Source organism: Alexandromys fortis, unplaced genomic scaffold (genome assembly GCF_014885135.2).
Source record: "Alexandromys fortis isolate MF-2015 unplaced genomic scaffold, M_Fortis_MF-2015_v1.1 scaffold_4, whole genome shotgun sequence".
In the NCBI taxonomy this organism is placed as follows: domain Eukaryota; kingdom Metazoa; phylum Chordata; class Mammalia; order Rodentia; family Cricetidae; genus Alexandromys; species Alexandromys fortis.
Genome location: NW_026067944.1, coordinates 21750584 through 21766228, shown reverse-complemented (window position 1 = coordinate 21766228; position 15645 = coordinate 21750584). Strand labels below are relative to the sequence as shown.

The following is a 15645-nucleotide window of genomic DNA, read 5'->3' as shown; positions in this document are numbered from 1 at the left end:
TGGAGGTGGAGGAGGAGTGTATGTCAGTGGGTAGATTGGAAAGGGGAGGGGATGAGAGAAAAGTAGGGAGGGGAAACTGATTGATGTGTAAAATAAATGGAAAATATTATTTAAATAAAAAAGAAATCATAAGCTGAGCCAATAGGGACTTAAGTATGTATTGTAATATTAAATTTCAAATCAGTGGAACTGCTAGAGTAATTCTAAGCATAAAAACTCTATATTCTTTGACTTTATCATGCTCAGTTTCCCTGAATCTCATATTTATCCTTCCTGCCAAGTCTCAGAGAAAGAGTTTCCCTCCTCTACCACAAAGATAAGGTGTGGTATGAGGCTGCTTGTTCATTTCCCAGCCACCTAGACTCCCGAAATAACCACACAGAAACTGTATTAATTAAATCATTGCTTGGCCCATTAGCTCTAACTTCTTATTGGCAAACTCTTACATATTAATTTAACCCATTTCTATTAATCTGTGTACTTCCATGAGGCTATGGCTTACTGGATAAAATTCAAGTGTCTGTCCCCAGCAGGGATACAAGGGGCTTCTCCCTTGACTCTGCCTTCTGTCATAAATACTTTGCATTAGTATGAATCTTGGTCTATTGATACAAGTTTAAGATCGGTTTTGTTTTATATATGTTTCTGCTCTTGACTATACCTGTTTTGTTGTAAACAGAAAAGGGGAGGTGATGTGGGATTCCCCTCTGTATGCTGTGAATACCATTGGTTAATACAGAAACTGTCTTAGGCCTGTGATAGGGTAGAGTAGAGCTAGGTAGGTAAAACTAAACTGAATGTTGGAAGAAAGGAGGTGGAGTTAGAGAGAAGCCATGGAGCTGCCACTGGAAACAGACATGTCAGAACCTTGCCAGTAGGCCATGAGCCACATGGAAAAATATAAAATAATGGAGATGAGTTAATTCTCGATATAAGAGCTAGCTAGCAATATGCTTAAGTAATTCGCCAAGCAGTCATAATTAATACAGTTTCTATGTGGTTATTTCAGGAGTTTGGGCAGCCAGGAAACAAACAAGGAACCTCCACACTATAATAAGGTTTCCTCATTTCCTTTAAATCTCAACTTTCATCTCCAGAGATAATTTTTCCTGCATTCAAACAAGCAGGGAAGCCCAAACATTGTAAGGCTCCTACTCCCTGCAAACCTCTTCTTTCTGACTTCATTCTCAGATCCCTCCTACACAGAAATGTGGACAGTTCAATACAGTTGTTCCTGCTAGCAATATGATCAGATCTCTAAACCAGTTCATTTTTAAAAGTCATTCCTTATACTGTCAGTTTTCTTCTCAAATCTACAAAGTCTTGAACACTATCCCTCCAAACAAGCCCAAATAATATCATCTAGAAATACCTTGCATGTTTGACTATTCTCTTCTGCTATAAATTAAAAAATACCAGTTTTCTTTAGATTATATTTTGTTTCTTCTTCACTGGCCAGTTGAATGTTATCTTAGTTCCTCTCTTCCTCTATTAAATACACAGATGATCTTCCTCTGTTTTTCTGCATGACTCCTATGTACTCTGTATCTCTGGCGTCATCTAGTTGTCCAGCCTTTGGTTCACACATATAGAGCTGAGGGGACAGGAAAGAGAGAGAGGACAGGAAGAAAGTTTTGAACTGACATATAAGTGAAAAGAATAGTTAATTGCTTAAGCTTTATTTCAAATGTATGTAATGCTGATAATAATGTCTCTTGTTTTATATTAAAATGTAAAGACATAATAGTATAAAATGTTCAATAATTTGACTCATTTCCACTACTTTTGGAGCCTGCATATTAAAGATGACCTGTGCTTCTGAGTGTCTTCATTTTGAGTCATTCTGAATTAATCTAAGCATAAAAACAAAAACGAAAAGAATTTCTTTTTCTTTCGATTGACATCATGACTCCTCCACTTTTTCCATTTTTACTCTCAACACCTTAGTTGGGATTTTCATTACTTATCGACTTAATAATACCAAAGTCTCGCTCTTTCCTTTCTGCCACCGCCATGCCATCCAGACTGAGGAAGACCCGGAAACTCCGGGGCCACGTGAGCCACGGCCATGGCCGCAGCTGTAAACACCGCAAGCATCCAGGAGGACGCGGGAATGCTGGAGGCATGCATCATCACAGGATCAACTTCGACAAATATCATCCAGGTTACTTCGGGAAAGTTGGGATGAGGCATTACCACTTAAAGAGGAGCAGCCTGTCATCGTGAAAGCCAAATTTTTCAGCAGAAGAGCTGAAGAGAAGATAAAGGGTGTTGGAGGTGCCTGTGTTCTGGTGGCTTGAAGCCACTCAGGGAGGCCAATTAAATGCTAACATTTTCCAAAAAAAAAAAAAAAAAAAAAAAATACCAAAGTCTCTTTCTTCAGTGTACAATTTTTCTGTCTACAAGACAACCCTGAATACAATGATCAATTTTTCTAAAAAAGAGAGGCGTGCCCTGTTTGCAGTATTTTCATCATTAAATTATCCGTTCCTCTTTCTAAGGTAATATTGCTTCAAATTAATTTTATTTATAATTTTAAGGAACAAAATTTTAGATAAAAGAGACTTCTTAAAGCATTTGATAAACATCTTTCAAAAGAAGCTTATGGATAACGTGAAGAAATGTCAACAAAGTATTGGCAGGGGTAATGGGATTTGTGCCTGACTGCAAAGATAATGTGCTCCAGGGCTTGCATTTGGCCTTGTCCTACTCTGCATGTTTATCAGTGACAAGCATGCTTATAAACTCTTTAGAAGATGGACATTTCGGAGATCTACATCAACAAGACAGGAATTCAAAACATTCTCTCTGAGCTTCAAGATATGACATAAAGTTTTATAAGAATGAAGCAAATAGTACTTCATATGAAAATAAAAAAGGTTGTGTAAGATCAGAAAAGACAGAGCAGCAGCTCTTGAAGGGATGGAAAGGATGTTAGTTGGCCTTGAGCTTAGCATAGTTCTATAATATACCTAGAAAACTGAAGCTGAGGTGAGTCCAATAAAATTGTACACAGAAGACAAAAACTAATCCAATGATCTCTAAATTAAGAGATAATTACTAGGGGGCTGGAGAGGTGGCTCAGCGGTTAAGAACACTGACTGTTCTTCCAGAGGTCCTGAGTTCAATTCCCAGCAACCCACATGGTGGCTCAAAACCATCTGTAATGAGATCTGGCGCCCTCTTCTGGCCTGCAGGCATACAGGGAGGCAGACGGTTGTATACATAATAAATAAAATCATTTTAAAAAAAAGTGTTAAAAAAAGAGATAATTACTAGGTTTGTTTTCTTATAAGGAAAGAGGAAGGAGGATAATGCCACACCTACCAATAAGGGAGAAATGCCGGGCTCCTAGAGCAGTCATTTGTTTTATCTTTATCCTAGTTTCTGGTTTTGCTAGGCTGCAAGACATTTTGCTTGCATAAACAAACAAGCAGAACCTGGGGACGCTTAGTCAGTACAGTGCTTGCCCAACCTGCACAAATCCCTGGGTTTGATATCCAGCACTATAGAAAAAGTAGACATCATGGTACACACCTCTAGTCCAACATCATTCTTGAGCATGACAAGTTCCAGACCAGTCTGGGACACACAAGACCCTCAAAAATAATTAGGAAAAAAATACTTCTGTGGCAGATAAAAATATAATAATAATATTGCATATGTGTCATATTACAGAAAATACAAGTTACTAATACTGAATGATTTCACAAAGTTGTAAAAATAACAAATATTTTGGTAAAATAAAGAGATAGTGAATGTTTTGAAAGATTAATAAACAAGGTAAGTGTAGTTGACATGTTCAAGGAAAGAATTCTCAAGCAGTTGAGGAAATATGATACAAAATAATGAGCAATGCATTGGTCTGTCTAATTTGAACCAAGACATTTATTCTATTTATTTATTTTAAATACCTTCAGAGGCTAGTCTTTTTTTGTTTTAGGTGTACCCAGGTCTTTGGTTTTATTAATCCCAGAGGTAGTCAGTTTAGTTAAATAAAATAGTCATCAAACAGCCAAGACTGAAGATATGAAAAAGATTTCTTTACCCCCCTTTCAAAAAAAAGAAAAGAAACTATTTATTATTATTATTATTATTATACATACCAATCCAAGTTCCCAGTTCCTCCCCTCCTCCCATTCCCTCCACATACTCTTCCACCCTACTCCTATCCAATCCTCAGAAAGGCTAAGGCACATTGTTTGGGGGAAGGTCCAAGGCCCTCCCTACTATATCTAGGCTGATCAAGGTATCCATTGAAGGAGAATATGTTCCCAAAAAGCCAATACATGCAGTAGGGATAAATCCTGGTGCCACAGCCAGTGGTCCTTAAGTCTGCCCCAGGCATGCACCTGCCAACCACAATCAGAGGCACTAGTTTGGTCCTATGCTTGTTCCTTCCCATTCCAACTGGAGTTTGTGAGCTCCTATTAGCTCAGGTAAACTGTTTCAGTGGGTGTACCCACCATGGTCTTGACACCTTTGCTCATATTCTCATTCCTCCCTCTCTTCAACTGGACTTTGGGAGCTCAGTCCAGTGCTCCAATGTGGGTCTCTGCCTCTGTTTCCATCAGTTGCTGGATGAAGATTTTATGGTGATATTTAAGATATTCATCAGTCTGACTACAGGGCAAGTCAAGATCAGGCTGTCTCTTCTCTATTGCTTAGGATCTTAGCTGGGATCATCCTTGTGGATTCCTGGGAATTTCTCTAGTGCCAGGTTTCTTGCTAACCCTATAATAGCTCCCTAAATCAAGATATTACTTTCCTTTCTCTCATCTCTGTCTTTCCCCCTTCTCGACTATCCCATTCCCTCGAGTTCTTCTCACCCATTCCCTTTTCCCCTTCTCTTCCCCTTCCACCCTTCCTTCTCCCCCAACCCCCATGCATCCAATTTTGTCAGTCAATCTTGTCTGTTTCCACTTTCCAGGTGGATCTATATATGGTTTCTTTAGGGTTTTTCTTATTACTTAGCTTCTCTAGAATCATGAACTATAGGCTCGATATGCTCTGTTTATAGCTAGTATCCACTTATGAGTGAGCACATACCATATTCATCTTTTTGGGTCTGGGTTACCCAACCCAGGATAGTGTTTTCTAATTTCATCCATTTGCATGCAAAATTTAAGAAGTCACTGTTATTTCCCGCTGAGTAGTAAATGCAAGCACAGTGGTGAAGCATGCAGCCTGGTAGATCAACTCCTAAGCCTCATCAGAGTGGTCACGTGGCACTGGTTTCTATATCCTTCCACCAAAGGTGAATGTTTTAACTGCCTACAAAAGAGTAAGTTAGTAGAAGCTCACATTAAAATGAGGACCAGTTGTACAAAAGTCTTTTCTGAGCAACAGTGCCATTAGTGACGATGTGAGGCACTGAATAAAATTTAAAAACTTGTTTATTTAGTGCTTAAAGTTCTCAAATAAAAAAAAATTAAGTAGTATGGGGAAAAAATGGCATCCAGTCACGTGTCCTCTAAAGTATGTCTCAAAATGTGGTGCTGGCTGAAAAATGTTCTGGGTTTTACAGATGTCTATGGCTGCTACACAGTAGACTTTTCTAAGAGGGTAACATAAGCAATCATATTTGTATGTCTTCGCTCTAATCCTCAGAAGTGACAAGCGAAGCTTTTGAACTCATATACCAACTCCAACCATTCAGTCGTGACTCCTAAAAATATCAGATAAAAATTTCTAAAATGAAATCTAAGTTGATCAAGGAACAGTGCCATAATCAATTGAGAATTTCTGGTGTGGATGGTAAAGCAACCGTGCATTAACTGTGGCGGTTCTCAACCTGCAGCATGCTGGTGCGAAATGAAACAACAAAACTTCTCAAACATCCACAGAAACAGTTGCCAACTAGCCTCAGTCTAACTTTCAAGATAACAAATAAACATCATGAGGAAATGTTTGACCTCCATCTACTTTCCTTTGAAACATTTCTTCCCCTGACACGTCTAAGCACCCTTGTCTCTGGTGTCACTGATTTCCACCAGACCACTAGAGATCTTTTGGAGTGGACTTTATGCTCCCGGGGTTTTCCACAGTCTTCATGGTACACATCTGTGGTAGAACCTTTACCTTTCCTGTTAAATCTATGATGAAAACTACACTCAAGAGGGACACCATCTGAAAAGATGTTATGCATTGCTTATTTTTAAAAGCCATGTTACCACTTTAAAGCCAGCACAGGAATCGTGATAATTCCAAAATGCTTTCAATTCATGTACTTTACCTATGTATCAAATATGAACCAAGTTAAGAACCAGTTTCCTTTGACACAAAAAGGTATCAGCATGTCTACTGGGCTCTTGATAACTTTCCCATCTTTCCCATCAGTAGACATTACTTGAGATACCATAGAGAGAGATATAGTAGGACTCTAAGTTAGCTCCTTGACATTGCTTCCTGAAAACCACTTCAGTGAAGTAGAGTTTGCTTTGTATATGGATTTTCTGATTTCTAAAGACACGTTTAAGTGTATCATTTAAAAAGAATTCAATATTTGAGCACAAATTTCTCACAAGTACACATATATTCCAAATAATTTACTTGCTATATTCAAGAAAAATATCCATTAAATGAACTTTTACGAATTTGGTTAGTATGTTAACTTTGTAAGATGCTGAGTGCCTCAACTGTTACTCCCATTCTTAACAGTTAACTCAAATGAGTCTGTCTAACGGGAGAAGTTTAGGGCAAAAGTGGCAAATTGTATTTTTGTGAAACTGACTTACACTGAATTGATTTGAAGGAGATCAACCTACTTCCACATGTGATATAGATCAGCATAAAACCAAAATTTATCTAAAATTGGTCAATGGTCTCAATCAGGGAAGATCATATTCCCTGTGGACATTTGGCAATGTCTAGAAACTAATTTTGCATTTTCCAGTTCTCATTACTGAAGACTGGAAAGTTTTATTGGAATGTAATTGGTAAAGTTCAGAAGCTGATAAATATCCTAAACACAGAGCAAGCCAAAGCTAAGTGTGTGTGTGTGTGTGTGTGTGTGTGTGTGTGTGTAAGAGAGAGAGTCAATATAGTACAGCTTAGGCTGAACAATCATAAGCTATAAAAGACTTCAACTCAATCCATTCTACATCTGTTTACATATTTCATGTAGGCATTCCCACTATACAATGTTAAAATAAAAATATTACTAACTTATTTTTACATCTAGTAAGCTCTAAGCAATGTGTCCTGAGTAGTTGTTTTGTATATTTCAATTGGCCAACTCAAACAGCTTTCAAACACCTGGTCATGAGCAAAGAATATCTAAAGGTAAAGTCAAGGCTATAAAAACCAAGATGTACTAGGAAACTCTCCAGGTCCACTCACTGCATGTGGCTCTTTGGACTCAAATACATGTTTTCCTAGCTTTCAGAGGGAACTAGGCATTTCATTTCCCACCAGCACTGTGTCACACATATGTGTTTAATCATGTTTCCACGTTTGAAAAGGAACTGGGAAGGAAGGGGAAATGGCTCATTTCCTTCCTTTCATCTATCTCTTCTTCCTCTATAAGGTACATAATTCTTTCCATAAGAAGGAATACTGTGTCACAAAAGAACTTATATGTTATTTGAGATAAAGAATGAAATTTTGGAAACCTCACATAGGAGTATAATTACTGTGAACACAATATTGAACTGTTTAGTACAAGCCCACAATTCCAAGAAATAGTTTTTACTTAGAAAATAAACTTTCCTTGTTTTCAAAAGCATAAGTAAGCTCTAATCTAGGATCCTAGTTAAGAACCTTCAATAGATCCTCCTCAGTGGGGTCCAGCTGCTGGAGATAGAAAAAAATGGGTAACTAGTTTTTCCAGAGACCAACATGCCCATTTCTGCCTGTTCCTTACCAGGACCACACCAGTTGAAAGTGGCCAGAGAAAAGAAACTTAGCTAGTATCTTGAACGCAATTCTCTTCACTGTCTAGGAGTCAATGCAAAAATCCTGGAGTAGAAACAGAAAGATGATTTTATGGTATTGGTGGGCAGAACAAACAGCTTAACTGACTAGGAGAAAGTCCAACAACTCCCTTTACAAGGTCCAGCTACTCCAGGACACCAGCTTGGATTTCCTAAGATGAGAAATGTCCAGACAAGTGTGAGATAAATCAGTTGAGCAAGAGAGGAGACAATGACGTTATCCTGACCTGTCTCCAGTCTGTCTTGTGTAGGAACAGAGGATGAGGCAAATGTTGGAGTTGGAAAAAGCTTCAAAATTGTCTAAATCTACTCTCTTCATTTTGGAGAAGAGGAAACAGATATCCAAAGACTAAGACATGCATGTGTTGTCACAAGCTAGTAAAAGTTATAATCAAGCTTGCCTATCCCCACACAGTTGTCTTTTTGACCTGATGATTATTTTTTGAGAAAGTTCAGACCTTATGTGCTCTTTTGGCTTTGGTTAAATCATCACCACTATCTCTACCATGGTTGTTCGGTAGGGTTGCAAGCACTTGAGATCTGATACTTTGAAATACAAAGATTTGTATTTGTATTGATAAGTAATGTATGTGTTTTACCAAGAAATAATTTCTAAAAACAAGTCTAAATTGTTGGTTTTATGGAAAAGTTAGGAAAATTTAATATACACATTCTCTGAGTTTTTGAGTCAACCTTCAAATTAGTGTACTTGTAGTACTCAGTGCCTTTAAATACTGTTAAAATTCTTTTTAAGGCTAACCATTGTGACATGAAGTCTACAGACATGTCCATATGGAATCGATTGCTTAATTGGCCAACTGATAGCAGTTGCAACATCTAGATTATGAGAATATAATTATAACAGGATTAAGCCTAGGCATTCAGGAGTGAGCCCAAAGCTTCAATGCACAGTCATAGAATCTTCCTTTTGTAAGACTTGTGAGAGTAATACCACGTGTTCCCAGGGGTATGATAAAGAGTCAATTGCCCTCCCTCTCCAACTTCATTCAGCTGTGAACAATGAAATAAAATTAAAATACTGGCTTCTCAAATTTTCAGCTGTCCTATTAATACGTTTTGATGCTGTTTCCATCCCCCAAAAGTGAACATACTTTATATTGTTGTTCACCAAATGTGTCCAAAGGCAAAAAATTGCTTAGCAAGTCATACAAAAAAAGTGACAAAGGATGTAAAAATAGTCATAATTTTAAAATGAATAAACATAGTTCTTATTCTGAAAGAAGTGACCTGCAGTAATTAACATGTGATAATTTTTAAATATATCTGGTTACTTCTTGTGCTTTGAAGGTGGAGGAAATATGAGCATCTTTGTGGTTAGGGAACTGTGGAGAGCAACAGCCAGGTCACATAGAATGTGTCACTTTGGGTGGTGGTCGGCAAGTCGTGAGAGAATGGTGGTCAACAAACGCTACTGATAACCCTGGCGGGTCTTCAGCATCTAGTCTCTAGTCTCTAGATGCTAAAGGGGTTGCCAGTGTATGCTAAAGTAGTCAGTAAAACACTGTGTGAACATTCATGAGAAATCTTGTCCCCTGCGAATGATTTGGGGATGTTTGTTTTATTATTTTGAAGCCTTACATAAGCCTATACTTGTCTTTTGTTTGAAGGCAGAGAGTAGGAAGCGATGAAATAATGGTTTAAGGCCCAAATGATCAAATAGAGAAGCTACCTTGCATTTTAATCATTGCCATATGTTCAGTTTTATTTGTCTTTACTGGACATGAAATGGCAAGAATTTCTAGATACTTAACAAGTATTTGATGCATTTAAAAGTATAAATAATAGTATAGTACTCTGTGAAAATAACCTTTGAAAACTTAGGAAATGCTGTTTGAAGATGAAATTGGAAAACCACTTCTGATAGCAGGGTACAGGCTATAGTTGGTTGTGTGAGGAACGCAGCAGGGAAGAAATGGAAAAAACTTGTGTTGGTATGTGCTAAAAAACACTAGCATTTACATTGACGTGTGTGTGTGTGTGTGTGTGTGTGTGGGCCACAAATAACTGGAGAGTTATTAAAATTTTATAATCTTGAGGTATTAAAGTAGCCATATATGATAAGGAGAGTTAGTGGCTAACACATGGGTACATTGTGTTTAAATTCATAGAAAGGTGTAACCAGGCTGCTCTTCATTTTCAGCCACCCAGACACAAATCATCACACAGAAACTAAATTAATTATAACACTGCTTGGCTAAGAGCTCAAGCATATTCCTGGCTAACTCTTATATCCTAAATTAACCCATTTCTATTAATCTATATGTCAACACAAGACTGTGGCCTACTGGTAAAGTTTTTCCGACGTCTTCCTCCTTTGACAGCTACATGACATCTCCTTGACTCTGCTTACTCTCTCTATATATCTCCGTTCAGATTTCCCACCTGACTTTATTCTGATAAGTTATCGGCCAAAACAGCTTTATTCATCAACCAATAAAAGCAGCACGTATACAGAAGGGCATCCCACATCAGAAAGGCTATCTCCTAAAAAGGACTCTTGGAAGTGAAATTGGTATCACATTTGATATGAGAAAGAGGTGCTGGGAGAAACTGAGGGTTTTAAACCAGAACTCTGATTAGAAGACCCTTTTCTAATGTAATCATTGAGACCTGTGTACAGTTTTTAAAAATTAATGTGGAAGTTCTTTAAAATATCTAGTCTTTCTAGATATTGTTTAGATGTGCATAATTATATTAAAAGTTGAACACACATTTTACAACAGCTTATTTTATCAATTCATAGTAAGATATTGTGCATGCTCAGGGAAAAGGTAGGAACCAGCACAAAGGACTTTACACCTTTCTAGTAGAAGTTAATTTTAATTTTTTTCTGAAAATGTTACATTTGTATAGACGTGACCACTGGGTTGACAGAGATAGGGTGGGCTTCAGGTGAGACCTGCTTATTTAGACAATGTTTTCCAGTTATAGCCTTTGTTGGGGGGCATGAGGTTTATTCAATAAAGGTATCCGTGGTGGAAAGCATAGGTCCTTTACTAGCCGGGTGGTGGCGGTCTTTAATTCCAGCACTCAGAAGAGAGAGGCAGGTGGATCTCTGACTTTTAGGCCATTTTGGCCTACAGTGTGAGTTCCAGGATAGTCAAAGATACACACAGAAACCTTGTCTCAAAAAAACAAAAAAAGTGCATACTTTGCTTTTAAATATAGTCTATATTCTTGAAATAGAGGCTAATATACTATGTTTTGGGGATTTTTCATCACATCATGGGAGTGGTTGTATTTGAAGAATGGCATGTTAACAGGACATCTTGGTGCAGATGGCTGTCACCTGCACAAGCCCTCTGATTTTGTTGTACAAGGTGACAGGAGAACAAGACTTTGTACATCTACTTTATTACATTATCAATATCTCTACATCTATAATATACAGATAAAGCAAGCATTTCCTTTGCAAATTTGATAAAAGCTCAAGAGTTGCTTTTCCAAATTATATCCAGAGGACTTTTACAAAAGGCCAGCATATCTTCCATGGGCATTTCAGTCAGCCGCACACATATTACATAGTTTTGGTTACCTGAACTGGAACTGTACTGTTCACACAGCATTAAGAAGAACATGTCCAGATGAACGGCTTGTACTGAATAACTTTGGCTTTAGGTACTTGTTTTTCTTTCTATAATATATGTGAACTTGTGAATTTCTGAATAAATACAACCAACCAAAGAGACAAATCAATATGAATTCAATAATTTTAATAGACCCCCACAACATCCAGTAAGATTGAAACATCAATTAAAAGTCTCCCAATTTATAAAACTTGAAATAAGTTTTAAAGAGTCTCAGACACTGGATAGTGTTTTCAAGAAAGGATCAAAGAGAATCCCCAAATGTTCTTAGCAGAATTGCCCTGCTCTCCACCTCATAGCTCTCTTGAACTGTGCATTCAAAAGGCTAGATTCTACTTTTTTATTGACCTGTAAGATACTACCACAATCTTGCATATGTGCTATGCTAGATCTAAAGAGGCATTTAGAATTAGGACAATCAAACCTCACACATCAGTTATAATGACTAAGTAAGAGACGAAATATAAAAGCTGGCAAAGATATAGAGAAAGGGGAAAAGTTTTTCTACAGACATAATCACTAAGGATGTTCAGTATGAAGGTAACTCAAAATTCCCTAAAAGTAGGATTGCCTTGCTCCATCAATCCTATGTCTGTTTGTATATCCAAAGCAATTTCAATCAACATGTTGAAAGAGACATCTGCTCTCCTACACTTAGTAAAGCGTGACTCAAATAGTCAGTCATTTTGCAGATGGATAGACAAATAATGTGTTCGACTCAGCCTTCCAAAAGGGGAAATCTTGTCCTTGTATTAACATTGATGGGCCTGGAGGGCATTGTGCTGATAAGTGGAATGAGCTAGGCCCAGAAATACATGATCTCCTTTATGTGTGACATCTAAAAGAGTTAAGTTCACATAAGTACAAAGGAAAATGTGCTTAAAAGTAAAAGGTATAATAAAAGGGCTGGAAGCAGGGGAGTAAGTTTTTGAGAGATGTTGTTCAAAGGGGCAATGTTTCAACTAGACACTGGGAATAAATTTTCAAGACATAAAGTCTATACTGCATAACGCAGTTAAAATACTTTAAAATTGCTTAGCCAATAAAATTTAGCTATTCTTCAAAATATGTATAAGAAAATATATGTAATAACTCCTCCCTTTAATATAATCTTCCTAATATATGTATCAAAATATATATGACTAATAATTGCAAATAAAATAGAAATTACAGACAAACAAAAAATAGGCTCATCAGATGGTCATGCTTGTGTCTAGTAGAAAGTAAAGACCAAACCAAACAATAAAAATCACAAGCACTTCTATCTGTGGTCATCCACTTGATGCTAAACTGTTTACATGCCCCTGAAGACACTGTTGGCCAATGGGTGGCCAATAAATATTTGTGAAAGCCCCAGTTTCCTGTGATAGACATTATGAAATGCTGCTTGTTCTAGCATTTTCCAAGAGATAAGGTTATAGTTCTTTTGCCTGAGACAGTACCTTAGCTGTAGTCATTGTCCCTTTACTGGCCTAAAATTCCCATTTCCTACTCATTTTCCCCAGAAGAGTTATTCAATAAATGCCAATGTCCAACTCAGGTTCTGCTTCTGAGGAAATACCCCAAGAGAAAAGTTTACATTTTAAAATTTGGTAGAATTCACAATAATGAAGACTCCTAGCTTTTCTTAATATATAGAAATATCTGGAACATGAAGCCAGGCATGCTCATATCAGCAAGAATGCCTCAGATCATCTTCATCCAGCCTGTCTCACTTTTTTAAGTTGCCTGTCTATCCTGTTGTCATTGCTCACGATTCGTGCTTTTGTGTGCAAGTTCCATGTAACAGGTTATGCAATAGCCCCAGTGATTCCCATCCACGAGGACCAGAATTTGAAAACAAAGGAAACTTGTCAGTTGTAATTAAGGGCACAGAGCTTGCATTTAAAGGGTAAATCTGGATTATGCAGAGGGGTCCAATCTGAGTTCTGGGCAGTTGTCTCAGCTATGGTCAAGGACATGTATGATAAGAGACAGGAGGCCAGCAAGAAGCCACACCACTGGCTTTGAAGAAAAACGACAGGACTCTGAACAAAGTCCTGAATTCTGGACAGCCCATGGAAAATGCCTATTCCCTGGACTCTAGAAAGGAACAAAGCCTTTCCATACCATCCATTTTAGCTCAGAGAAATTTGTTTGAATTCTGACCTACAGGACTCTAGCGTAATTTTGTCCATGATTTGTTAGGCAAACTACAGAAAACCAAAATGGTACATTCTATGTGGACCGGGGTTCTACCTAGTTTGTCATGGTACCTTCCATATCTGCTACTGAAAAATCTTTAAACAGGGTTTAATGGATCATATAGTTGTTGAAGTGTTTGTTTACTGAATTCAGATGCCATAATGTTAGTAAAAAGTTCCATGTGTAATGGCATGCACTGTAATCCCAAGGCTAGGTAAGCAGATGCACGCAAATCCCTGAGACTTGCTAGCCAATCAACCTAGCCTACTTGGTGGGCCTTGGGTCAATGAGATACTGTCTCTTTCTCAATCACAATGAAGCTTGTTTCGGAGAACATTAGCCAAGGTTGTCCCCTGGTCTGCATACATGAGCACTCTCTTACAGAGAGATATCTACACAAACATGTACAATACATAGACACACACACACACACACACATACACATACAGAGAGAGTGGGAGGGTGGTGAAGAAAGAACGTTGCATTGAATAAGAGTTTGTTGGACTAATTCATGGAAGTATTAATAAATGATATTCCTAAGCTTTAACGAAAAAGCTTCCAATGAGCAATTGACACCTCATTTGCTCTTAAAAGTCACCATGAATATAGAAACTTATATTGAACTCAGCCAGTATCTTTTAACATGAAGAAGGAGTTATAGTATTTTCCATGGACCTTCTCCAATCAATATAGACCCATGATTATTTTAGTTCTTTGCTCCTTTTAAAATACTTTCTTAGGTAATACAGATAAAATTGACCTCAATATTCTGTTGCTTCTTCTGAGACCTAAAACATATAGAAACCTTTTTTCCATAGGCATGATGATAGGATTGTGTTTCAGGGTGGATTTCCGAGACATACTGGCTTGGAGGGGCACTGGAGCTTGTACTCTGTGTGGCTAATCTGAGTACAGGCCTGTATCTGAAATACACAGAGTCTGCCTTCCCAATGTTTTCCCAGTCTTTCCACTCATCCTTAGTTTCTGCAGAGACAGAGAGAAAATTTGATATCAGAAATACATATCTAGTTACAGTGTTAGTAGAAAATTAGATTATTCTGATTTGCCACATAGAGATATATCTCCTTGCAGAGCTCATATTTTGTTGTAATGTTACTGGGGTTAGGGTTATATATTCCAAAACTTGTATATATCTTATATATATAGCATATATATTTCTAAATTTATTTTTTGTACCTGAGGCTATAATATCAAAAATAATAGGTAAGGAATGGTGGTATTTTATAAAGATTTTAAATACTCTGTCAATTTTTAGTTCAGTAGCAGAGCACTTGCCTAGTATGGACAAGGCTCTGAATTTAGTCCACATCACCACATTAAAAAAAAATGAGGGCAGGGGCAGGAGAGAATCTCTGAGAGAAACCATACTAGCTTGACCAAAATATTTGAATATAATAATTTGAGACAGAACTAGATCCCTAACAGTAACATGGTAGGAGACAGAAGCAAGCATAGGAACATTCAGAAAATACGCAGACCCTGACCTGAGATGTCCCTAGGCCAGCACTTAGGACACAAGATAAACTCCAAGTTGCAGTAAGAATGTGTCGAATACAATTATGTATCAGTCACTTAAAGTTGGTGTGAGGAGATCTACATATTGATGTCTTGATGTTTCCTCTCCCTTCTCCCACCATCCTCATCGTCTGTTTGGAGACAGGGTCTTTCCTATGTATATTAGAATATACTAGCCTGACTCAAACTTGTCAGATAGCTGAGGATGACCTTGGGCCTCTGACCCTCCTGCCTCCACCTCCTGAGTACTGAGATCAAAGGCGTATGCTACAACTCCAAGTGTTGACAGTTTTGGATAGAATGAAATAAAGAAATAAACCAAACTCTTTTGAGAATAAGGAAGAAAGAAAATTTTAACCAATAACGTACAAAATTACCTAAAA

The 15645-nt window shown here is 37.6% G+C and overlaps 1 pseudogene; it reads left to right on the top strand.

Annotated features, from left to right (window-relative positions):
- The first annotated feature begins 2012 nt into the window (after nt 1-2012).
- On the top strand, nt 2013-2326 carry LOC126505738 (60S ribosomal protein L27a-like; annotated as a pseudogene).
- The last annotated feature ends 13319 nt before the right edge of the window (nt 2327-15645 follow it).